Below are 27,770 nucleotides of genomic sequence, written 5' to 3' on the forward strand. Positions count from 1 at the left end.
AACGATCCGACACGGTGTCCAGTAGCTTTTTCACCGTTGGCGCGTCATCAAGCGTCGTCCCGAGACCTACGTACCGCGCACCCATGCTCCCGATCTTGCCGGCGTAGGCGTCCAGTGCCTCACCATCCGCCATGCGCAGCCGATCGAAATGGCCGCGGAGCGTCGACAGCCGAGCCCCCTGACCCGATCCACTCCGACGAACCGCTCCTTGATGCTGCTCCACACATCCGCCGCCGTCTTCTTCGTTGATACCTACATCAACAGGTCCTCGAAGAGCGCACCGAACAACACCGGCTTCTTTGTCCCCGCTTCGATCGCAACGTCGCCTGCTGGCGACACCGCCTCCCAGAGACTATGGGTGTCGAGGATGGCCTCGGCCTTCATCGCCCACACCATGTAGTTGTCCGGTGTGAGCATCGCCATCACCATCGACACCATGCTCCCGCCTGCGCCGTGCTGGACGAACCAAACGGAAGAAGATGAAAAACGAAGAAGAACATCGGACAAGGTGGTGCTCCCGGCGCACGAACGTCCCGCCGCAAAACTCGAGCTACACCCCACCAGCAACACACACGGGTCAGGGGGGAGGGGGGGGGGGGGGTGTACGTGGTTGCACCAATGCCCACGTCGTGCTTCTGACACAGCCCCACTCGCCACGCCCCGCGCTCCACGGTTCACCCACCTGCCGCGCACGCACCCACACGGATGCGACCAGGTCCAACGCCCGGCGTGGCTACACACCCGCGCGTCTCGCCAACTAACCCAGACACGCGCACATACATGTGCTGACACACCCTGCCACGGGCCCGACGCGGTTACCGACCGGCGCCCGACGCGACCATCTCGCGCACAGATGCGCTCTGGCACGGCCGTGGCTTATTTGTCTAACACACTCCCCGTTTCGAAATACCCATCAACTTATTTTCGTGAATTGTTTTTCTTCAATCTTCAGATAAATGCCCTTGTCATATTATGATTCCAGAAAGTCGTAAGTGGAAAAAGACTTCCAATCTTGAGTTTAGGCCTCCACATTTTCACGTTGCCATGCAAAGGTAGGCAGGGATCTGACCATTGAGACGATGAACGATCTCTCAGTTCCCGGAAAAAGGAAGCACCGAGACACTCTCTCCATGACAAGACACTCTCTCCATTCAGCCTCTCCTTTCTGTAATTCAAGATCATAACATTTGTGTTGCAACATTTGGTGAGAAAAGAACAAAAGCAAAAAACAGCAACACCACCCGCGGTTTTGCTCACCTCTCATGGAAGGTACCTTGGGCCGCGGCACCAGCAGACACGCACATTGACATCGCCAGATCAAATGGCGTAGCTGCAGAAATTAAGGAGTAGAAGTAGCGCATGCACACACGCACGGGGAGAGCGCCTTTGACCTCTGGACCGCAAGACTTCCACTCCTTCCCTTGACCCCTCTACCCCTATAAATAGACGCCCTTCCTCCAGTCCTTCTCACCACTCCTCTGAATCCGGATTGTTCAGTAACTTCAGTTGTGTCCTAAGACGAGGAAGCTAATAGAGGTTTTGGGTTGTGTTCTTAGATGGCTGTGAGGTTTGTGCTGATTTATTTTTTAATCAGTATTTTTCTTGATGTCGTTTGCTTTTCTAGGTGGGAAGAAGTTCGGAGAACATGGCCACGATGGGTGGGGACCGAAGGCAGATGATGGAGGATGCGGCGGAGCGCAAGTTTCCCGAGGGTTTACGCATCCTCGTCGTTGACGACGCCCGCGTCTTCCAACGTGAGTCTCTTGATCTCTCCACTTCGCCATAGTCCACTAGAATCGGGGCCTTGTGATCTATTTGTTTCTCTGCGAATAATGCTTGCCGCTATGCAGCAACGACGGTGATGGATGGAAAGACGGCGCTGAGGATGCTCATGGCGGGGAAGCAGCAGTTTGACCTGTCATCACCGACGTGTGCATGCCAGACATGGACGGCTTCAAGCTTCTCGAGCTCATCCGCCTCGAGATGGATCTACCGGTCATCAGTACTCTCACTGCTCTCAATCCAAAGTCCAATTTTTGAGTTTTGCATCCATGAGCAGCACTGACAATTGTTTTTAAGAACCTCCTCAATCTTATTGATACCCTGAGAGGATATTAATTTCTTTGCGCAGCGTGTGAAATCCTATATATTTAGGATGATTTTATGAAACCACATACACATGCACACAATCTGCATTCTATTTCTAACCTGAAAAAGTTCGAAAGAACGGTATCCCCACTGAGTCCGAACCAACGGGGTCTCATCTAACCGTTCATCCATCCGATCGGCCGGCGAGTGGGGTAGGAGAGCGGAGGTGGAGCGACACATGAGTTAGTAGGGGATGTAGTGTCCGTTTCTGGCCCAAACCAATGGGATCCTATCTAACCATCCGCCCGATCGGATGGATAGTGGGGTAGGAGAGTGGAGGTGGAGCGACACATGAGTTAGTAGGGGACACATTATCGGTTTCTTGCCAAAACCAATGGCATGAATACTACAATTAAGAAATACCTATGTTGTATTGATACTATTAAAGATTACTACTCATCTTCATTCTCCTTAAAGTTGTTACTCCTTATGACTATTTACTTTCGAGAATAGCATATGAAGTACAAGTGCCACTTTTAAGTACATACATCGAGTAGGTTAACCATGGGTAATACCTACAATACTACATATTTGTTGACTTTGAACGCGCACACTAATTTTTAGTCAAATTACTTTCACAGAAAGTGCAACCACGCATACTTATTTTCCTGAATCTCTACTATTAATGCCCAAAAATCATCCCAGAAAATTCTTGACCATTCTTTGCCTCACCCACAGCTGCATGCAATTAATCAGCTATATAGTTAATTACACATGTCAATTATCCAGACATTAATTTACGGAAAGTATCATCGAGCATTGGGCGAGAGGACCACGTTAATTATGGAAAGTATCATTCGCTGGACGGGAGTATCTCGTTAATTATGAAAAGTATTATCAAGCACTAGACGGGTGGACCACATTAATTATGGAAATTATCATGTAGAATATGTATGCCCCATGGCAAGCACGGACAATTAGCTAGCCATAATAAAAAAAGCTATTGACAATGGTGCTTAATGTTTAAAATCTAATATGAGTGTGATCACTTAAAGTGCTTAGAGCGTTACATGGGCCGATAGATGTTACCTAGTATGGTAGAGAAACATGGTTGACTGCCAATAATAGTACTTGATCTTCAAGTTCATCAATAGTTAGACACGATGATGTGATTTCCCTACATGGAACATGTTGTGATATGGCTTAGGCATTGTGTTACTGTTATTGTTTTAGCCATTGTTTTCATATCTTCCTATTGAATGTGTAAAAAAATCCCATTTAGTTTGCATTGAAGCAGAATTATAAAACTGAACATCAACATGCTTTTTCTGTCTATAGGCACTTTGACCAAGACATATCTCCATAGATTTTGTGAATTTCTGAATTCGAAATCTAAGTCATTGGTCATATGGCATGCAGTGCTATCCGTCGATTGCGACAAGAAGGTTGCGATGAAGGGGATATATCATGGCGCGTCCGACTTTATGGTGAAGCCAGTGCGTACACATGAGCTCAAAAACATATGGCAATATGTTCAAAGGTGGAGAAATCCCAAAGCAATAAGCCACATCAGCGATCATGACAGTGATGTGCAAAGAGTTCAACCAGCGACTGCTGACAAGAGTAAGTACTCGCGGAATAAGACAAATGTTGGAGATGATTCTAGCGAGAACAATGAGAGCACATATATATCTGCCACCCACAGAAAGCCCAGGGTGACATGGACAATTCAGCTGCATAACAAGTTTCTAGAAGCTATCAACCAGATCAGCCTTGATAGTAAGAATTCACATCTTGTGCCTCATTCATCGACAATACTGGTGGCTCCTCAATATTTTCATTATAATTTTATATTACATAATTGTAGGGGCTGTTCCAAAAAAGGTATTGGAGCTGATGAATGTGGATTACCTCAGTAGAGAGAATATGGCGAGTCATCTATGAGTTTATTTTTGACCTTTATGCTTAATTTCTATGTTTCTGTTACTATTATTTGTAGTCTAACATTTTGTTATATATAAGTGCAAGATTTTACTTTTTGGGGAACATATTTGTCAAAGCTCTAGTAATGCAACTATCATGAAGTGTAATTTTCATTAATTGTGTCCCTTAAAATGCGAGGCTTATCTCACATAATGCATGCCCATATTTTTAGGAGTTACTTTTACCCATGCGACATCTTCAGTTCTTTTTGTACTCACATGTTTACCATTATTTCGTTCTGATGAGCATCCATCTCATACCTTGTTATTTTCTCTATCTTTTTAATTCAGAAGTATAGATTGCACTTAAAAAGAGTCAAGTCAAATCCCTCTCGTGATGCATATGAAAGAAGGAACTCATCGTACAACATGAACAACAAGGTTAATTTCATGCATAATCATGAACATGGAAGATGGAGTGTGTCCTCTGGCAACACTGCCTCTTGGAGTACAAACAATTATGGTGCAACGGGTCACTTGGCTCCGCCGATGAACATCCAAAGCAACTTCAACATGGGGTCATACCTCCATGATAGTAGAATTCCGAGGTATGTTGGGAAACAACCGTCAGATGCGAGAATATTCACAGGTTTTCGTGACCCTCACGTCAGCCTATACAACAACATACCCAATGAGATAATGTTAGATGAATTTCCTTCATTCAATTATAGTAATTCCTATGCTGGCTTCATGTGTGGCAAGCTAATGGAGATAAGCAAAGGCAAAGGATCTTCCAATCTTCAAAGTTCATTTGCAAACACAACAGTTGGTGGCGGGAGCTCTCTTATCGCATCACAGGTGAACTTCCCACGGATCAACCAGCTAGAGAACTATGCAATGTCATCTGGCTGGTGTCAGGACCCCGACTCGATGTCACATCGATCTAGCCGGTAACACCTCATATCACTTTGCGGCCTCACGCACGGTATCCCCACGGGTGTCGTCTTACCTTTTCCCGGGACCGTTTGCGCCTTTTGGCTCACGTATATGATAGTGTCGCTAGCATCCATATGATAAGGAGCCCGGGCTGACATGACTAGTCGTAAACCCAAAGTGGCACAGACTTACAGGGACAGGCATCCATGACCCAGCTTCGAACGTGTCGGTCATCAGCAAGTGGGTCCGGGCTGTAGCACTGGGCTAGCAGGACTCCGGTAAACCGGGCTGTAGCGGGCTAACAGGACTCCGGTACTCAAAGCGTGACATTTCCCCGAAGGGACAGACACAGGAACGAAGAAGGACACATGCCGGCCAGCCTAAGTGTTCCAGAGCAGTAGCAAGCTACCATGGCTCAGCGGTAACACTAGGAGACATTTCCCGGTAAGAGAGGCTACTAAAGATAAACAACTAGATAGTCAGATCCCACACATAGCACTACACATTACACGTACGCATAACATGCAAGTATGTGCTGTACAACATGGCATCACAGCATAACTCAACAATTATATAGATAAAGGCTCAGAAGAGCCATCATAGCATTATTGCAAACAGGGGTCACAAGACCCGTCATACAGAGCATACAAGCAACAAGCGGAAGCATTACATGTCTGGGTACAGACATCTATAAATGAAAAAGGCTGAAGAGCCTGACTATCTACAACATCCGATCAAGATCGTAGCTGAGGTACTAGCTACTAGTCGAAGTCCACGAGAACACTAGTAAGACCGAAGTCTCCGCTGCAAAAACATAAATAAAGCAACATGAGTACAAAGGTACTCAGCAAGACTTACATCAGATCCTATCATACATGCATTGTATCAAGAGGGTAATGTGGGGTTTAGTTGCAGCAAGCCAGCTTTGACTCTGTGGCTATCCTGTTCTACGACTACCAGAAACTCTGAGGTGAAACAACGTACACGAGTCCACTAATCACCACACAATACACTACTATGGATTCATCCCCGTCTCCCTACGAGAAGGCCATCCATAGCACTCACACTTGTCTTGAGCATTTTATAGTATCCACTTCAAGTTGTCTATGTACCATGTAAGCATCCAAGAAGTCCATAACCGCGGACCCGGCTATTCGAATAGATCATGTTAACCCTGCAGGGGTGTACTTCTTCACACACGCTCTCGCCACTTACCGCCATGTACACGTCATGTATCTCGGCAACCTTCAAGCGGAAGCCTGGCGAGGGTGTCGGCCACGACCTGACTAACCACACAAGACTCTAGTCCAGGTTTATCGCCTATTCGGGTTCCATCCGCAAGGAGATCCGGCCGGGGTGTCGCTTACGGCCCCAAACGATGTGTACAGGGTTCCCGAGCCCACCAACCGGGTGCCACTCGGTACACCGGGCCACGTGTGCCTAGTCTGTCCCAAGCCCACCCTGCCGGGTGCCACTTGGTAGAAAAATAGCACTACCTACAAACACCAGAAACTAGTTGCGACTCCTGGACAGAGATCAAGTTGGTTAATAAGTCGAGAGGGCTTGGAGCGCCCGGAGCCCAATGTGTGGTAGTATCGAGTCATTGGACAACATACACAGAACTCAGGGCTTAAGGACGGTTCCAGTGAGACAACCCACCATGTACTCCTACATGGCCTCTCACCGCTACCTTTACCAAATCGTGTTCACACACTTCACTCTCAGCATCAGAACATATCGTGACACTCCAATTCATTCCCAATGAATCAGACCTGACACACTCTAAGCAATAGCAGGCATAGCATGGTAGGAACACATCAGTGGCTTCAATCAACTCCTACACATGCTAGTGGGTTTCAACTATTTACTGTGGCAATGACAGGTCATGCAGAGGAATGGGTTCAACTACCGCAGCACAAAGTAGCAGATGAATCGTTGTTGTCCTAATGCAATAACTGAGAGCAGGAGCGAGAGAGTAGGGTTTTATCGAAATGAACAAGGGGGTTTGCTTGCCTGGTAAAACAACAAGGGAGGCACTGCTTCACAGACAGGTACTCTGGAACGTCTCCGGAGCAGGACCTATCGAGAAGGAACGGTGCCGGCAATCAAAACACAATCATATGCAACAATATGATGCATGAACATGGCATGTAGATGTGATGCTGTTGAGCTAATGCAACTAGTGTTCAATTGGTTTGAAGTCCATTTGAACCAAAGGTTCAAATGCATTTCTAAATTAGGTCTCTTATATATGCCATAATGTGTTTTCCCATATTCAGCATGTATAAGTTGGTTTTTCATGCATGAAACTAGTACAGATGGAAAGATTGCATTTTTCTGATAATTTTTCATATATAAATTATTTCAATCTGAGCTACGGTTGAATTTCTATGAATTTTTGAAGTTTAAATCAATTTCTGGAATTTTCCTGATTTAATTAAATCCAGAAATTATATACTGCGCCAGCATGACGTCAGCACGACGTCAGCGGGTCAACGCGGCTGTCCAGGTCAAACCTGACGTGTGGGACCCACACGTCAGTGACAGGGGGGTTAACAGGGTTAATTTAATTTAATAAAAGGTTAAGGGGGGGTCGGGCCCACTGGTCAGCGTCAGGGGGGGGGTTAGTCAACGGTGATTAGCACTAAGCTAATCACCTGACGGGCCGGCCCCACCTGGCAGGGCTCAGGCGACGGGGGCTCGTCGCCGGCGACCTCTGGACGCGGCGGAGTCCGCGCCACAGGCCACTGGGACGGCGTCTGAGAGCACCGGGGCGTAGCCCGGGCTCTCGCGCATCTGGTGGAACAGAGGGGAGGAGCGGGGACGGCCGGAGCTCGCCGGAGCAAGGCTCGCGGCGGCGGCCGGGGTTCGGGCGCGAGCGGGATCGGGCTGCGGGGCACGGGGAGGCCACCTGAGGGGCCCGGCGGCACCCTCGTGGCACCAGGAACGCGGAGGGAGGCTTGGTTTGGGCGGAGGCGGGCCGAGACGGCGGCGGCGACATGGACGGCGGCGAGGGGCTTCGGCCGTGGTGGGGAGCGGCGCTACGGCACGGGAACGGGAGGGAGAAGAGAGGGGAACGGTGGAGGAGCTCACCGCGGATCCAGCGAGCGCGAAGGCGAGGTCGGGGATGCCCGGAAGCTCCCGAATTGACGGCGAGTACCCACGGCGGCCGGAGGCGAGGATGGCGACGGCGACGGCTCCACGGGGCTCTCCGGCTTGCGTGGCTCGGCGAGGAAGTAGAGGGGGTCGCGGCGGAGCTCGGGGGCTCTACAGAGGGGCGAGGGGACGGCGGGGAGCGCGTCGGTGGCGAGCTGCGGCGGCGGCGGTGCTTCGGGTGAGAGGGAGAGAGAGCAGGGGAAGAGGAGGAGGGCGAGGGAGAGTGAGAACGGTGCGGGGCAGCGCGTGGCGACGTTCCGGACGTCCAGGCGTCGAGGGGAGGACAGGCAGGCAGGTGCCGTGGCGGCACGGCGGTGCGCACGCGCCGGCCACACGCCTCTGGCCTCCTGGCGGGAGGTGGAGGACGACTGGCGCTAGCCAGTCGGCTGGGCCGGCCAGCTGGGCCGCACAGGGGAGGGGAGGCCCAGGTAAGTCCTCCTTCCTTTTATTTCTGTTTTCTATTTTTTTCTGACATTTGTTTGATTTAATAAATATATCAAATCATTTAATTTTATTATGCCAATTTTTGCAGGAGCTGATATATTATTCCAGAGCTCTTTTATAATTGGCATAATTTTTGGACCATATTTCATATATATAGAAATATATTTCCAATGCAAATATTTATCGAATTAATCCAAATGGCCAAAATAAATGTCCATGAGCTCCTAAAAATATTGTTTTGATTTTTATCTCTGTCCAATATTTTTAGAGGGCATCATGAGCATTTTCTTGGACCCTTTTGGAGAAATTTTTATTTGGGTCATTTTCAAAAATGATTCTGAGGGTTCCACCAATCCTCATTTCAAATTTAAATGAAATTTAAATATGATGCACAAATGGCTAGCTAGTCTAGGTCATACCAGACTAGGGATGTGACAACTCGCCCCCACTTGAAAGAATCTCGTCTCGAGATTCAGGGGTCGACGGAAAGAAAGCGGGGTACTCCAGTCGAAGACGATCTTCTCGCTCCCAAGTAGCCTCTCTCTCGGAATGATGAGACCACTGAACTTTGAGAAACTTGATGTTCTGACGTCGAGTAACACGCTCTGCTTGATCAAGAATGCGAACCGGGTACTCTCGGTATGTGAGGTTATCTTGGAGATCAAGCGTTTCGTGGTCCACTCCGCGGATAGGATCCGAGAAGCAACGCCTGAGTTGAGAGACGTGGAAGACATCATGAACTCGAGAAAGATGTGGGGGTAGTTCCAATTGGTAGGCAACCTCTCCTCGTTTAGCGAGAATGCGAAAAGGACCAATGTAACGAGGAGCCAACTTGCCCTTGATACCGAAACGATGGGTACCCTTCAAAGGAGTAACCCGAAGGTAAGCTTGGTCGCCAATTTCATAAGTCATATCCTTATGATGACGATCGTACTGACTTTTCTGACGAGACTGGGCTGTTTTCAAATTCTCACGAATGATGCGAACTTGCTCTTCTGCCTCCTGGATCATATCCGGTCCAAAGAATTGTCTTTCACCGGTTTCTGACCAGTTCAAAGGTGTTCGACATCTTCGTCCATAGAGAACCTCAAAAGGAGCTTTCTTGAGGCTGGATTGGTAGCTATTGTTATAAGCAAACTCGGCGAAAGGAAGACATTTCTCCCAATCCATACCGAATGAGATAACGCAAGCTCTGAGCATGTCTTCGAGAATTTGATTGACCCGTTCCACCTGACCACTCGACTGAGGGTGGAAAGCGGTACTGAAGGAAAGATGGGTTCCCATGGCAGTTTGGAAACTCTCCCAGAAATGAGAAGTGAAAAGACTGCCACGGTCTGAATTGATCTCTAGTGGAACACCATGAAGTGACACTATTCGAGAAATATATAAGTCAGCAAGCTGACTAGCAGTGATACTCTCTCGAACAGGAAGGAAGTGAGCCACTTTGGAGAGACGATCAATGACTACGAAGATAGCATTATTCCCTCTCTTGGTCCTGGGAAAGCCGGTGATGAAGTCCATACCAACTTTATCCCATTTCCATTCAGGAATAGCTAAAGGCTGAAGGGTGCCAGCAGGTCTTTGATGCTCTGCCTTAACGCGACGACAAACGTCACATTTAGCAATGAACTCAGCGATTTCTCTCTTCATCCTAGTCCACCAGAACCTCTGGCGTAGGTCCTGATACATCTTAGTACTACCGGGATGAATCGTGAGAGGAGATTCATGCGCCTCCTTAAGGATCAATTGTCGCAGATGTTGATTCTTGGGAACCACCAAGCGATTCTCAAAGAAAACAACACCACGATCATCCATAGAGAAACATCCACCAACTCCCTTCTTAATGTTTCTCTTGATCCGAGAAATTCCTGTGTCTTGCTTTTGAGCAGCGATAATCCGATCTTCAAGATCAGGTTTCGCCACCAGGGTAGAAAGGAATCCGCGAGGAGCTATGTGAAGGTTAAGCTTACAGAATTCCTCATGGAGAAGTGGTTGGCCTTGCTGCAACATGAGATTGTTGCAATAGGATTTACGGCTTAGAGCATCAGCCATGACATTGGCTTTGCCTGGGGTGTAGGTAATCCCTAGATCATAATCTGTGATCAACTCCAACCAACGTCTTTGCCTAAGGTTCAGATCCGGTTGGGTGAAGATATACTTGAGACTCTGGTGATCGGTGTAGATCTCGCAACGTTTACCAAGGAGGTAATGTCGCCAGGTCTTGAGTGCATAGACTACGGCTGCAAGCTCTAGATCATGTGTAGGATAATTCTCCTCATGTGGATGCAACTGTCGAGATGCATAGGCAATCACATGACGATCCTGCATAAGAATGCAACCTAGTCCCTGTCGTGAGGCGTCGCAGTAGATAATAAAGTCTTTAGTGAAATCCGGTGGCACAAGTATGGGAGCAGAAGTCAGGCGTCTTTTCAGTTCCTGAAAACTGTACTCACACTGTGGGGACCACTCGAACTTTTTATCTTTCTTGAGAAGTTCCGTGAGGGGTTTGGCTACTTTGGAGAAGTTTTCAACAAAGCGGCGACAATAGCTGGCTAGACCAAGGAAACTCCTAACTTGTTTGACGGTCTCAGGTGGAGTCCAATCGAGAACGGCTTGAACTCTCTCGGGATTGACAGCAATGCCCTTACCAGAGATTACGTGGCCTAGGTAGGTCACTTCTGGCAACCAAAATTCACACTTGGAGAACTTGGCATAAAGGCGGTGCTCTCTGAGTTTTTCTAACACAAGTCTAAGATGTTCGGCATGCTCTTCCTCGTTCTTCGAGTAAATAAGAATATCATCGAGGTAAACCACGACGAACTTATCTAAGTACTCCATGAAGATCGAGTTCATCAAGCGGGAGAATGTGGCTGGGGCGTTGGTTAGGCCAAAGGACATGACGGTGTACTCGTACTGACCATAACGAGTAACAAAAGCTGTCTTGGGAATGTCCCCATTTCTGATCTTGATTTGATGGTAGCCTAACCTTAAATCCATCTTGGAGAAGACTGAGGATCCAGCGAGCTGATCATACAGGTCGTTGATCCTGGGAAGCGGATACTTGTTCTTTATCGTGACCAAATTAACGGGACGATAATCTACAACCATCCGGTCCGTACCGTCTTTCTTCTTGACAAAGAGGACGGGGCAAGCCCAAGGAGAAGAACTAGGACGGATGAAACCCTTTTGCAAGGACTCATCGAGTTGTTTCTTAAGCTCGGCTAGTTCTAGGGGTGCCATCTTGTAAGGTCTCCGGGAGATTGGAGCTGTTCCTGGGATAAGATCTATGACGAACTCTACATCTCTGTCAGGTGGAACACCTGGCAGTTCCTCTGGAAAGACATCCGGAAAGTCACGGACTACCGGGATATCTTCAAGGTCTGGAAGAGGGCTGGCATTAAGAGAATAGAGCTGACGCTTTGCAACTCTAGTGGAGACGGTGACTATCTTGCCAGATGGGTGTGTAAGCTGAACAGATCTTGTGTAACAATCAATCTTGGCATGATGAGCTGTCATCCAGTCCATACCCAAGATGATGTTAATATCTGAAGACTTGAGGGCTACAAGTGATGCAAGGAATACAAGTCTGTCAACAAGGATTTCGTTACCATGGCTTACACTAGAGGTTTGCCATTTGGATCCAGGAGTTTGGATGACTAGCGGAGTTGGCATATCACAAAATGACATGTCGTGCAAACGTAGCATAGCCTTCAGAAATGAAGGAGTGAGATGCTCCAGTATCGAATAGAACTGATGCTGGGTGACAATTGACAAGGAGTGTACCAAGAACGACATCTGGATCATCATGAGCGTCTTTAGCTGAGACGTGATGCACACGTCCACGTTCAGTGGGGGCTGACTTGACACTGATCATCTTGCGTGATGGCTTAATACAGCCAACAGTCTTCTCGGGCTGGGGTGGAGCATAACTAGTCTGAGAGCAATCACGTGCATAGTGTCCTGGCTTCCCGCATGTGAAGCAAGTCCCTGAGGTTGGACGGGGACCCGCACTAACAAACGGTCTACCAGTAGGCCTGGGTGGAACATACGACTGAGCTGGAGAAGGCACCACATAGGATGACCTCGGTGTATAACCGGAAGGAAGAGCGGAGTTTGGAACCCAAATCCGGCGTTTCTGGGAACTAGAACCGGAGGAAGATCCCAAATCACGGGTGTGCTTACGAGACTCCTCGTAAGTGAGTTGAGCTGTCTCTGCATTGATGGCCTTGTTCACAAGGGCTTGGAATGTATCACAATGATGCAGGTGGAGATCACGACGCAACTTGGGGTTGAGACCCTTCCGGAACCTAGCTTGCTTCTTGGCGTCCGTGGACACTTCTTCTGTGGCATAGCGGGCAAGGTTCTCGAATTCTCTGCTATAAGCATCAACAGCCATCTTACTCTGGGTGAAACTACAGAACTCTTCTCTCTTGCGATCAAGAGGGCCTGGGGAATGTGATGCTCGCGAAAAGCCTCAGTGAAATCCTTCCAGGTAGGAATCTGGCCAGCTGGAAGCATAGCCTCATAGTTCTGCCACCAAAGACTAGCAGGACCTTCCAGGTGATATGTGGCATAAGTGACCTTGTCATCTTCAGCTACGTTCGCGGAACGCAGCTTATGAGTGATGCTACGGAGCCAGTCATCTGCATCGAGTGGCTCGATGGAATGATGAAAGGTAGGTGGGTGCAAGCGAATGAAAGTCATGAATGGTCACAGACCTTTGAACTGATGTGCGGTGTTCTCCTCGATACGTGCCAACAAGCGGTTGGACTCACGCTTGTTCCTCTCCATCTCTAGCATGAACTCTGTCAACGAAGGCTGGTCAGGAGGATCCTCATCCCTACCATCTCCATGGTTCTGGCTACGAGCAACGGAACTTCGCTTAGCCGATGACATCCTGAGAAACGAACCAAGGACGGAATCAGCATCAACTATAGACTGTAGAATGTAGGACAAGGAATTAGTATCACTCGAACTCCTAGGGAAAATTCCGGCAGCATAACGGCAGTAAAATGCTCAGAATGAGACATCCTACTAAAAATGGGGTAGTACAACAACTCAACATCACCACTCAAGGTTCTGGGATAGTACTAAACAGACTACACCGGAAGTACTCAAAACTGGGGTATGACTCTGATCAACCAGTCCTATGGGACTACGGAGTAGTAACACGTGATCCTGATAGACGGAAGAGAAAGCCTAGTTCCTTAACCCCGTAGGAAAGATAGGATGACTCAGATCAGAAGGCCATGAGGTAAAGGAGTAAAAAGAGCCTTACGTTCCATCCCACAATCAATTCCCTTACATAACTAAAGAATTTCTAGACTCAACTTCGACCAGTTTGGCTTGGTAATCCTACAGGCAGTCAGGCTCTGATACCAAAGCTGTCAGGACCCCGACTCGATGTCACATCGATCTAGCCGGTAACACCTCATATCACTTTGCGGCCTCACGCACGGTATCCCCACGGGTGTCGTCTTACCTTTTCCCGGGACCGTTTGCGCCTTTTGGCTCACGTATATGATAGTGTCGCTAGCATCCATATGATAAGGAGCCCGGGCTGACATGACTAGTCGTAAACCCAAAGTGGCACAGACTTACAGGGACAGGCATCCATGACCCAGCTTCGAACGTGTCGGTCATCAGCAAGTGGGTCCGGGCTGTAGCACTGGGCTAGCAGGACTCCGGTAAACCGGGCTGTAGCGGGCTAACAGGACTCCGGTACTCAAAGCGTGACATTTCCCCGAAGGGACAGACACAGGAACGAAGAAGGACACATGCCGGCCAGCCTAAGTGTTCCAGAGCAGTAGCAAGCTACCATGGCTCAGCGGTAACACTAGGAGACATTTCCCGGTAAGAGAGGCTACTAAGATAAACAACTAGATAGTCAGATCCCACACATAGCACTACACATTACACGTACGCATAACATGCAAGTATGTGCTGTACAACATGGCATCACAGCATAACTCAACAATTATATAGATAAAGGCTCAGAAGAGCCATCATAGCATTTATTGCAAACAGGGGTCACAAGACCCGTCATACAGAGCATACAAGCAACAAGCGGAAGCATTACATGTCTGGGTACAGACATCTATAAATGAAAAAGGCTGGAAGCCTGACTATCTACAACATCCGATCAAGATCGTAGCTGAGGTACTAGCTACTAGTCGAAGTCCACGAGAACACTAGTAAGACCGAAGTCTCCGCTGCAAAAACATAAATAAAGCAACATGAGTACAAAGGTACTCAGCAAGACTTACATCAGATCCTATCATACATGCATTGTATCAAGAGGGTAATGTGGGGTTTAGTTGCAGCAAGCCAGCTTTGACTCTGTGGCTATCCTGTTCTACGACTACCAGAAACTCTGGAGGTGAAACAACGTACACGAGTCCACTAATCACCACACAATACACTACTATGGATTCATCCCCGTCTCCCTACGAGAAGGCCATCCATAGCACTCACACTTGTCTTGAGCATTTTATAGTATCCACTTCAAGTTGTCTATGTACCATGTAAGCATCCAAGAAGTCCATAACCGCGGACCCGGCTATTCGAATAGATCATGTTAACCCTGCAGGGGTGTACTTCTTCACACACGCTCTCGCCACTTACCGCCATGTACACGTCATGTATCTCGGCAACCTTCAAGCGGAAGCCTGGCGAGGGTGTCGGCCACGACCTGACTAACCACACAAGACTCTAGTCCAGGTTTATCGCCTATTCGGGTTCCATCCGCAAGGAGATCCGGCCGGGGTGTCGCTTACGGCCCCAAACGATGTGTACAGGGTTCCCGAGCCCACCAACCGGGTGCCACTCGGTACACCGGGCCACGTGTGCCTAGTCTGTCCCAAGCCCACCCTGCCGGGTGCCACTTGGTAGAAAAATAGCACTACCTACAAACACCAGAAACTAGTTGCGACTCCTGGACAGAGATCAAGTTGGTTAATAAGTCGAGAGGGCTTGGAGCGCCCGGAGCCCAATGTGTGGTAGTATCGAGTCATTGGACAACATACACAGAACTCAGGGCTTAAGGACGGTTCCAGTGAGACAACCCACCATGTACTCCTACATGGCCTCTCACCGCTACCTTTACCAAATCGTGTTCACACACTTCACTCTCAGCATCAGAACATATCGTGACACTCCAATTCATTCCCAATGAATCAGACCTGACACACTCTAAGCAATAGCAGGCATAGCATGGTAGGAACACATCAGTGGCTTCAATCAACTCCTACACATGCTAGTGGGTTTCAACTATTTACTGTGGCAATGACAGGTCATGCAGAGGAATGGGTTCAACTACCGCAGCACAAAGTAGCAGATGAATCGTTGTTGTCCTAATGCAATAACTGAGAGCAGGAGCGAGAGAGTAGGGTTTTATCGAAATGAACAAGGGGGTTTGCTTGCCTGGTAAAACAACAAGGGAGGCACTGCTTCACAGACAGGTACTCTGGAACGTCTCCGGAGCAGGACCTATCGAGAAGGAACGGTGCCGGCAATCAATACACAATCATATGCAACAATATGATGCATGAACATGGCATGTAGATGTGATGCTGTTGAGCTAATGCAACTAGTGTTCAATTGGTTTGAAGTCCATTTGAACCAAAGGTTCAAATGCATTTCTAAATTAGGTCTCTTATATATGCCATAATGTGTTTTCCCATATTCAGCATGTATAAGTTGGTTTTTCATGCATGAAACTAGTACAGATGGAAAGATTGCATTTTTCTGATAATTTTTCATATATAAATTATTTCAATCTGAGCTACGGTTGAATTGTTATGAATTTTTGAAGTTTAAATCAATTTCTGGAATTTTCCTGAATTAATTTTAAATCCAGAAATTATATACTGCGCCAGCATGACGTCAGCACGACGTCAGCGGGTCAACGCGGCTGTCCAGGGTCAAACCTGACGTGTGGGACCCACACGTCAGTGACAGGGGGGTTAACAGGGGTTAATTTAATTTAATTAAAAGGTTAGGGGGGGTCGGGCCCACTGGTCAGCGTCAGGGGGGGGGTTAGTCAACGGTGATTAGCACTAAGCTAATCACCTGACGGGCCGGCCCCACCTGGCAGGGCTCAGGCGACGGGGGCTCGTCGCCGGCGACCTCTGGACGCGGCGGAGTCCGCGCCACAGGCCACGGGGACGGCGTCTGAGAGCACCGGGGCGTAGCCCGGGCTCTCGCGCATCTGGTGGGACAGGTGGGAAGGAGCGGGGACGGCCGGAGCTCGCCGGAGCAAGCTCGGGCGGCGGCCGGAGTTCGGGCGCGAGCGGGATCGGGCTGCGGGGCACGGGGAGGCCACCTGAGGGGCTCGGCGGCACCCTCGTGGCACCAGGAGCGCGAAGGGAGGCTTGGTTTGGGCGGAGGCGGGCCGAGACGGCGGCGGCGACATGGACGGCGGCGAGAGGCTTCGGCCGTGGTGGGGAGCGGCGCTACGGCACGGGAACGGGAGGGAGAAGAGAGGGGAACGGTGGAGGAGCTCACCGCGGATCCAGCGAGCGCGAAGGACGAGGTCGGGGATGCCCGGAAGCTCCCGAATCGACGGCGAGTACCCACGGCGGCCGGAGGCGAGGATGGCGACGGCGATGGCTCCACGGGATGCCCCGTCTTGCTTGGCTCGACGAGGAGGTAGAGGGGGTCGCGGCGGAGCTCGGGGGCTCTACGGAGGGGCGAGGGGACGGCGGGGAGCGCGTCGGTGGCGAGCTGCGGCGGCGGCAGTGCTTCGGGTGAGAGGGAGAGAGAGCAGGGGGAGAGGAGGAGGGCGAGGGAGAGTGAGAGCGGTGCGGGGCAGCTGCGTGGCGACGTTCCGGACGTCCAGGCGTCGAGGGGGAGGACAGGCAGGCAGGTGCCGTGGCGGCACGGCGGTGCGCACGCGCCGGCCACACGCCTCTGGCCTCCTGGCGGGAGGTGGAGGACGACTGGCGCTAGCCAGTCGGCTGGGCCGGCCAGCTGGGCCGCACAGGGGAGGGGAGGCCCAGGTAAGTCCCTCCTTCCTTTTATTTCTGTTTTCTATTTTTTTCTGACATTTGTTTGATTTAATAAATATATTAAATCATTTAATTTTATTATGCCAATTTTTGCAGGAGCTGGATATATTATTCCAGAGCTCTTTTATAATTGGCATAATTTTTGGACCATATTTCATATATATAGAAATATATTTCCAATGCAAATATTTATCGAATTAATCCAAATGGCCAAAATAAATGTCCATGAGCTCCTAAAAATATTGTTTTGATTTTTATCTCTGTCCAATATTTTCAGAGGGCAACATGAGCATTTTCTTGGACCCTTTTGGAGAAATTTTTATTTGGGTCATTTTCAAAAATGATTCTGAGGGTTCCACCAATCCTCATTTCAAATTTAAATGAAATTTAAATATGATGCACAAATGGCTAGCTAGCCTAGGTCATACCAGACTAGGGATGTGACAGCTGCTAACTCTACAATGAAGACTGATATGACACCATGTCCTAGCAGATGGCACTTCCTGAAGACACAGCTCTGTTGAATGTTGGCAGTGCAAGTAGAGTGACTAAGTATCATCGGTCAAAGTACAGAACTACTTATGGCAGATCAGACGATTTCACTGGCAGGTATTTCGATGGGCTACATTGTGCAAAGGCACACTGTGATACCTCATTAATGATCAACTGAAGAATCAATACCTATCTCAATGGAGATCATTTCCAACACTGCACTGAAGTAAGAACTTTCTCATTTGTGTGAATCTATGCGCTGCATATGAATTGTTGAATTGGACATGTGTACATTAATAACACTTTTTCTCAATGTAGGATTTCACTGGAGATGATGCTATCTTGGAAGAAGCATGGTAGTTCTGTATGTTAGCCCGTCCAACGCGTGAGATGCTTGATCAAGAGTATGAAGCTCGAGCGTCCTGTTTGAGGCAATAGAGTGCTTTGACAAGTTTGTAAACATAGTGATATGTGTAGCCATTTTCATATACCAGTGGTCCTTGAGATATAGTTCCTCTTGTATAACATTGAGAATTGACGTGTTCTGCACAACAATCATAAATACCACCCTTTAGAGACTATTGTACCTAATACAAATCTTATGATGGTAGCTTCTATAATAGGGTCAGCATCATCATAATCAAAACATTAATGTTTCTTGAAGCCTATAGTAACAAGGCATACTTTATACCTGGGATTAACTTGTCTGTGGGCCATCATGTTTTTACAGCGAGGTGGAGTACTAAGAGCCATGGGTTACTCTTCATTAGAGCCTTTTATTCTTCATCCATAACTTTTCTTCAATTTTTTACTAGACATGTAGACATTTTGCAAACGTAGCTTGAAGGAAATATGCCCTAGAGGCAATAATAAAGTTATTATTTATTTCCTTATATCATGGTAAATGTTTATTATTCATGCTAGAATTGTATTAACCGGAAACATGATACATGTGTGAATACATAGACAAACATAATGTCACTAGTATGCCTCTACTTGACTAGCTCGTTTATCAAAGATGGTTATGTTTCCTAGCCATGGACAAAAGAGTTGTCATTTGATTAACGGGATCACATCATTAGGAGAATGATGTGATTGACTTGACCCATTCCGTTAGCTTAGCACTTGATCATTTAGTATGTTGCTATTGCTTTCTTCATGACTTATACATGTTCCTGTAACTATGAGATTATGAAACTCCCGTTTACCGGAGGAACACTTTGGGTACTACCAAACGTCACAACGTAATTGGGTGATTATAAAGGTGCTCTACAGGTGTCTCCGAAGGTACTTGTTGAGTTGGCATATTTCGAGATTAGGATTTGTCACTCCGAATGTCGGAGAGGTATCTCTGGGCCCTCTCGGTAATACACATCACTTAAGCCTTGCAAGCATTTCAACTAATGAGTTAGTTGTGAGATGATGTATTACGAAACGAGTAAAGAGACTTGCCGGTAACGAGATTGAACTAGGTATTGGATACCGACGATCGAATCTCGGGCAAGTAACATACCGATGACAAAGGGAACAACGTATGTTGTTGTGCGGTTTGACCGATAAAGATCTTCATAGAATATGTAGGAACCAATATGGGCATCCAGGTCCCGCTATTGGTTATTGACCGGAGACGTGTCTCGGTCATGTCTACATTGTTCTCGAACCGTAGGGTCCGCACGCTTAAGGTTTCGATAACAATTTCATTATGAGTTTATGTATTTTGATGTACCGAAGGTTGTTCGGTGTCTCGGATGTGATCACGGACATGACGAGGAGTCTCGAAATGGTCGAGACATAAAGATTGATATATTGGACGGATATATTTGGACACCGGAAAGGTTCCGGGTGAGATTGGAAATATACCGGAGTTCCGGGAGGTTACCGGAACCCCCCGGTAAGTATATGGGCCTTATTGGGCCTTAGTGGAAGGAAGGGAGAAGGAGCAAGGGAGGGGGCGCCCCCCCCCCAAGCCCAATCCGAATTGGGAGGGGGGCCGACCCCCCCTTTCCTTCTCTCCTCCCCCCTCTTCCTTCCTTCTCCTACTCCGAATAGGAAAGGGGGGGGGCCAAACCTACTTGGAGTAGGTTTGCCCCCCTAGGGCGTGCCTCCCCCTTGGGCCGGCCTCCTCCTCCCTCCCTCCTTTATATACGGGGGCGGGGGGGCACCCTAGACACACAAGTTGATCATTGAGATTGTTCCTTAGCCGTGTGCGGTGCCCCCCTCCACGATATTACACCTCGTTCATATTGTTACGGTGCTTAGGCGAAGCCCTGCGACAGGAGAACATCAAGATCGTCACCACGCCGTCGTGCTGACAGAACTCCTCCCCGCGCCTCTGCTGGATCGGAGATCGGGGTGCGTCATCGAGCTGTACGTGTGTCAAGAACTCGGAGGTGCCGGAGTAACGGTGCTTGGATCGGTTGGACCGGGAGGACGTACGACTACTTCATCTACGTTGCGTCAATGCTTCCGCTTCGGTCTATGAGGGTACGTAGACAACACTCTCCCCTCTCGTTGCTATACATCACCATGATCTTGCGTGTGCGTAGGAATTTTTTTTAAAATTACTACGTTACCCAACAGTGGCATCCGAGCCTAGGTTTTATGGTTTGATGTTATATGCACGAGTAGAACACAAGTGAGTTGTGGGCGATATAAGTCATACTGCTTACCAGCATGTCATACTTTGGTTCGGCGGTATTGTTGGATGAAGCGGCCCGGACCGACATTACACGTACGCTTACGCGAGACTGGTTTTACTGCCGTGCTTTGCACACAGGTGACTAGCGGGTGTCAGTTTCTCCAACTTTAGTTGAACCGAGTGTGGCTACACCCGGTCCTTGCGAAGGTTAAAACAACATCAACTTGACAAACTATCGTGATGGTTTTGATGCGTATGTGAGATTGGTTCTTGCTTAAGCCCGTAGCAGCCACGTAAAACTTGCAACAACAAAGTAGAGGACGTCTAACTTGTTTTTGCAGGGCATGTTGTGATGTGATATGGCCAAGACATGATGCTATATTTTATTGTATGAGATGACCATGTTTTGTAACCGAAGTTATCGGCAACTGGAGGAGCCATATGGTTGTCGCTTTATTGTATGAAATGCAAACGCCCTGTAATTGCTTTACTTTATCACTAAGCGGTAGCGATAGTCGTAGAAGCAATAGATGGCGTAAACAACAACGATGCTACGATGGAGATCAAGGTGTCGCGCCGGTGACGATGGTGATCACGACGGTGCTTCGAAGATGGAGATCACAAGCACAAGATGATGATGGCCATATCATATCACTTATATTGATTGCATGTGATGTTTATCCTTTATGCATCTTATCTTGCTTTGATTGACGTAGCATTTTAAGATGATCTCTCACTAAATTATCAAGAAGTGTTCTCCCTGAGTATGCACCGTTGCGAAAGTTCTTCGTGCTGAGACACCACGTGATGATCGGGTGTGATAGGCTCTACGTTCAATACAACGGGTGCAAACAGTTTGCACACGCGGAATACTCAGGTTAAACTTGACGAGCCTAGCATATACAGATATGGCCTCGGAACACGGAGACCGAAAGGTCGAGCATGAATCATATAGTAGATATGATCAACATAATGATGTTCACCATTGAAACTACTCCATCTCACGTGATGATCGGACATGGTTTAGTTGATTTGGATCACGTGATCACTTAGATGACTAGAGAGATGTCTGTCTAAGTGGGAGTTCTTAAGTAATATGATTAATTGAACTTAAATTTATCATGAACTTAGTCCTGGTAGTATTTTGCAAATTATGTTGTAGATCAATAGCTTGCGTTGTTGCTTTCATATGTTTATTTTGATATGTTCCTAGAGAAAATTGTGTTGAAAGATGTTAGTAGCAATGATGCAGATTGGATCCGTTATCTGAGGTTTATCCTCATTGCTGCACAGAAGAATTATGTCCTTAATGCACCGCTAGGTGACAGACCTATTGCAAGAGCAGACACAGACGTTATGAACATTTGGCTAGCTCAATATGATGACTACTTGATAGTTTAGTGCACCATGCTTAACGGCTTAGAATCGGGACTTCAAAGATGTTTTGAACGTCATGGACCATATGAGATGTTCCAGGAATTGAAGTTAATATTTCAAGCAAATACTCAAGTTGAGAGATATGAAGTCTCCAACAAGTTCTATAGCTAAAAGATGGAGGAGAATCGCTCAACTAGTGAGCATGTGCTCAGATTGTCTGGGTACTTCAATCACTTGAATCAAGTGGGAGTTAATCTTCCAGATAAGATAGTGATTGACAGAATTCTCTAGTCACCATCACTAAGTTACTAGAACTTCGTGATGAACTATAGTATGCAAGGGATGACGAAAACGATTCCCGAGCTCTTCGTGATGTTGAAATCAACGAAGGTAGAAATCAAGAAAGAGCATCAAGTGTTGATGGTTGACAAGATCACTAGTTTCAAGAAAAGGGCAAAGGGAAAGAAGGGAAACTTCAAGTAGAATGGCAAGCAAGTTGTCACTCCCGTGAAGAAGCCCAAAGCTGGACCTAAGCCTGAAACTGAGTGCTTCTACTGCAAAGGAAATGGTCACTGGAAGTGGAACTACTCCAAATATTTGGTGGATAAGAAGGATGGCAAAGTGAACAAGGGTATATTTGATATACAGGTGATTGATGTGTGCCTTACTAGTGTTTATAGTAGCCCCTGAGTATTTGATACTTGTTCGGTTGCTAAGATTAGTAACTCGAAACAGGAGTTACAGAATAAACAGAGACTAGTTAAGGGTGAAGTGACGATGTGTGTTGGAAGTGGTTCCAAGATTGATATGATCATCATCGCACACTCCCTATACTTTCGGGATTATTGTTAAACCTAAATAAATGTTATTTGGCGTTTGCGTTGAGCATGAATATGATTTGATCATGTTTATTGCAATACGGTTATTCATTTAAAGTCAGAGAATAATTGTTGTTCTGTTTACATGAATAAAACCTTCAATGGTCATACACCCAATGAAAATAGTTTGTTGGATCTCGATCGTAGTGATACACATATTCATAATGTTGAAACCAAAAGATGCAAAGTTAATAATGATAGTGCAACTTATTTGTGGCACTGCCGTTTGGGTCATATCGGTGTAAAGCGCATGAAGAAACTCCGTAAAGATGGATTTTCGGAATCACTTGGTTATGAATCATTTGATGCTTGCGAACCGTGCCTATTGGGCAAGATGACTAAAACACCGTTCTCCAGTACTATGGAGAGAGAAACAGATTTGTTAGAAATCATACATACAGATGTATGTGGTCCGATGAATGTTGAGGCTCGTGGCGGATATCGTTATTTTCTCACCTTCACAGATGATTTAAGCAGATATGGGTATATCTACTTAATGAAGCATAAGTCTGAAACATTTGAAAAGTTCAAAGAATTTCAGAGTGAAGTTGAAAATCATCGTAACAAGAAAATAAAGTTTCTACGATCTGATCGTGGAGGAGAATATTTGAGTTACGAGTTTGGTCTACACTTAAAACAATGTGGAATAGTTTCACAACTCACGCCACCCGGAACACCACAGCGTAATGGTGTGTCCGTACGTCGTAATCGTGCTTTACTTGATATGGTACGATCTATGATGTCTCTTATAGATTTACCGCTATCGTTTTGGGGTCATGCATTAGAGACAGCTGCATTCACGTTAAAAAGGGGCACCATCTAAAGTCCGTTGAGACGACACAATATGAACTGTGGTTTAGCAAGAAACCCAAGTTGTCGTTTCTTAAAGTTTGAGGTTGTAATGCTTATATGAAAAAGTTTCATCCTGATAAGCTCAAACCCAAATCGGAGAAATGTGTCTTCATAGGATACCCAAAGGAGACAGTTGGGTACACCTTCTATCACAGATCCGAAGGCAAGACATTCATTGCTAAGAATGGATCCTTTCTAGAGAAGGAGTTTCTCTCGAAAGAAGTGAGTGGGAGGAAAGTAGAACTTGATGAGGTAACAGTACTAGCTCCCTTATTGGAAAGTAGTTCATCACAGAAATTGGTTCCTGTGACACCTACACCAATTAGTGAGGAAGTTAATGATGATGATCATAAAACTTCAGATCAAGTTGTTACTGAACTTCGTAGATCAACCAGAGTAAGATCCGCACCAGAGTGGTACGGTAATCCTATTCTGGAAGTCATGTTACTAGACCATGATGAACCTACGAACTATGAGGAAGCGATGATGAGCCCAGATTTCGCGAAATGGCTTGAGGCCATGAAATCTGAGATGGGATCCATGTATGAGAACAAAGTGTGGACTTTGGTGGAGTTTCCCGACGATCGGCAAGCCATATTGTATAAATGGATCTTCAAGAGGAAGACAGATGCTGATAGTAGTGTTACTATCTACAAAGCTCGACTTGTCGCAAAAAGGTTTTTGACAAGTTCAAGGTGTTGACTACAATGAGATTTTCTCAACTGTAGTGATGCTTAAGTCTGTCCGAATCATGTTAGCAATTGCCACAATTTATGAAATCTGGCAAATGGATGTCAAAACTTCATTCCTTAATGGTTTTCTTAAAGAAGAGTTGTATATGATGCAACCAGAAGGTTTTGTCAATCCTAAAGGTGTTAACAAAGTGTGCAAGCTCCAGCGATCCATCTATGGACTGGTGCAAGCATCTCAGAGTTGGAATATACGCTTTGATAAGTTGATCAAAGCATATAGTTTTGTACAGACTTACGGTGAAGCCTGTATTTACTAGAAAGTGAGTGGGAGCACTACAGCATTTCTGATAAGTATATGTGAATGACATATTGTAGATCGGAAATAATGTAGAATTATTCTTGCAAAGCATAAAGGAGGTTTGAAAGGAATTTTTCAAAAGAAAGACCTCAGTGAAGCTGCTTACACACTGAGCATCAAGATCTATATAGATAGATCAAGACGCTTTGATAAGATTTTTCAATGAATTACATACCGTGAAAATTGAAGAGTTCAAATGGAACAGTCAAAAAGAGTCTTGCCTGTGTTAACAAGGTGTGAAGTTGAGTAAGACTCAAGACCCGAACCATTGCAGAAATAGAAAGAGTAATGAAAAGTCATTCCCTATTCCTCAGTGCATAGGTTCTATAAAGTATCGCTATGCTGTGAACCAACCTATTGTATCCTGCTCATGTGTTTTTGGCAACATGAATACAATTTTGATCTAAGTAGATTCATGGGACAGGTAAGGCATATTTAGTGGGATAAGGATATGTTTCTCGATTATGGAGTGACAAAAGAGTCCGTCGTAAAGGTTACAACGATGCAAGTTTTGACACCAATCTGGATGACTCTAAGTCTCGATCTGGATACATATTGAAAGTGAGAGCAATTAGCTAGAGTAGCTCCGTGCAGAGCATTGTAGACATAGAATATTGCAAAATACATAACGGCTCTGAATGTGAAAGACCCGTTGACTAAGCTTCTCTCACAAGCAAAACATGAACACACCTTAGTACTCTTTGGTGTTAATCACATAGCGATGTGAACTAGATTATTGACTCTAGTAAACCCTTTGGGTGTTGGTCACATGACGATGTGAACTATGGTGTTAATCACATGATGTGAAATGTTATCACATGGTGATGTGATCTAGATTATTGACTCTAGTGCAAGTGGGAGACTGAAGGAAATATGCCCTAGAGGCAATAATAAAGTTATTATTTATTTCCTTATTTCATGGTAAATGTTTATTATTCATGCTAGAATTGTATTAACCGGAAACATAATACATGTGTGAATACATAGACAAACATAATGTCACTAGTATGCCTCTACTTGACTAGCTCGTTTATCAAAGATGGTTATGTTTCCTAGCCATGGACAAAAGAGTTGTCATTTGATTAACGGGATCACATCATTAGGAGAATGATGTGATTGACTTGACCCATTCCGTTAGCTTAGCACTTTGATCGTTTAGTATGTTGCTATTGCTTTCTTCATGACTTATACATGTTCCTGTAACTATGAGATTATGCAACTCCCGTTTACCGGAGGAACACTTTGGGTACTACCAAACGTCACAACGTAACTGGGTGATTATAAAGGAGTACTACAGGTGTCTCCGAAGGTACATGTTGAGTTGGCGTATTTCGAGATTAGGTTTTGTCACTCCGATTGCCGGAGAGGTATCTCGGGGCCCTCTCGGTAATGCACATCACTATAGGCCTTGCAAGCAATGTGACCAATGAGTTGGTTACGGGATGATGCATTATGTAACGAGTAAAGAGACTTGCCAATGACGAGATTGAACTAGGTATTGGATACCGACAATCAAATCTTGGGCAAGTAACATACCGATGACAAAGGGAATAACATATGTTGTTATGCGGTTTGACCGATAAAGATCTTCGTAGAATATGTAGGAGCCAATATGGGCATCCAGGTTCCGCTATTGGTTATTGACCAAGAATAGTTCTAGGTCATGTCTACATAGTTCTCGAACCCGTAGGGTCCGCACGCTTAAGGTTTCGATGACAGTTATATTATGAGTTTATGAGTTTTGATGTACCGAAGGAGTTCGGAGTCCCGGATGAGATCGGGGACATGACGAGGAGTCTCGAAATGGTCGAGACATAAAGATCGATATATTGGACGACTATATTCGGAGTTCGGAAAGGTTCCGAGTGATTCGGGTATTTTCGGGGGTACCGGGGAGTTACGGGAATACGAGGAAGAAGCAATGGGCCTCATGGGCCAAGTGGTGGAAGAGAGGAGGCAGGGCGCGCGCCCCCCCTAGCCCAAACCGAATTGGACTAGGGGGGCGGCCCCCCTTTCCTCCTTTTCCTCCCTCTCGTTCCTTCTCCTTCTCCTTCCCTTCCTTCCCCTCTCCTACTTGGACTAGGAAAGAGGGGAATCCTACTTGGAGTAGGATTCTCCCCCTTGGGCGCGCCTCCTCCTACTTGGCCGGCCCTCCTCCCCTTGCTCCTTTATATACGGGGGCAGGGGGGCACCCCATGACACAAAAGTTGATCTACTGATCATTCCTTAGCCGTGTGCGGTGCCCCCCTCCACCATATTCCACCTCGGTCATATTGTCGCGGAGATTAGGCGAAGCCCTGCGCCGGTAGAACATCATCATCGTCACCACACTGTCGTGCTGACGGAACTCATCCCCGAAGCTTTGCTGGATCGGAGCCCGAGGATCGTCATCGAGCTGAACGTGTGCTGAACTCGGAGGTGCCGTACGTTCGGTGCTTGGATCGGTCGGATCGTGAAGACGTACGACTACATCAACCGCGTTGTGCTAACGCTTCCGCTTACGGTCTATGAGGGTACGTGGACAACGCTCTCCCCTCTCGTTGCTATGCCATCACCATGATCTTGCGTGTGCGTAGGATTTTTTTTTGAAATTACTACGTTCCCCAACATAGCTATCTAGCCATATTATTGTGTGCCGTCCAAAAGGAGCAACAATGCATCGAAATCATCTCCAAATCGTGTTTCAATGCAAAGAGGGAGCACATTGGTCAATGGAAAAGAAATCAATGAAGCTAGAGGTTTTCTAGGTAAAATTATGAATTTTACAAATGCCAACCCACATTATCTTCACCATGATAGGTGAGAAGAAGATATGGTTAACGCTTTCTCCCTCCCCACAGAGAACATACAAGACATTAGAAGGGCCATGTCTCTTAGCCACCTAATCACCAGTAAGCAATGTTCCCAGACAGCCCCCAAGGAACCCTTT

The 27,770-nt window shown here is 46.7% G+C and overlaps 1 pseudogene; it reads left to right on the forward strand.

The window, feature by feature from the left end:
- The first annotated feature begins 1,654 nt into the window (after positions 1-1,654).
- LOC123158509 (two-component response regulator ORR24-like) lies at positions 1,655-18,406 on the forward strand (annotated as a pseudogene).
- Positions 18,407-27,770: the final 9,364 nt, after the last annotated feature.

The sequence above is a fragment of the Triticum aestivum genome, chromosome 7B (assembly GCF_018294505.1).
Source record: "Triticum aestivum cultivar Chinese Spring chromosome 7B, IWGSC CS RefSeq v2.1, whole genome shotgun sequence".
Taxonomy (NCBI): Eukaryota; Viridiplantae; Streptophyta; class Magnoliopsida; order Poales; family Poaceae; genus Triticum; species Triticum aestivum.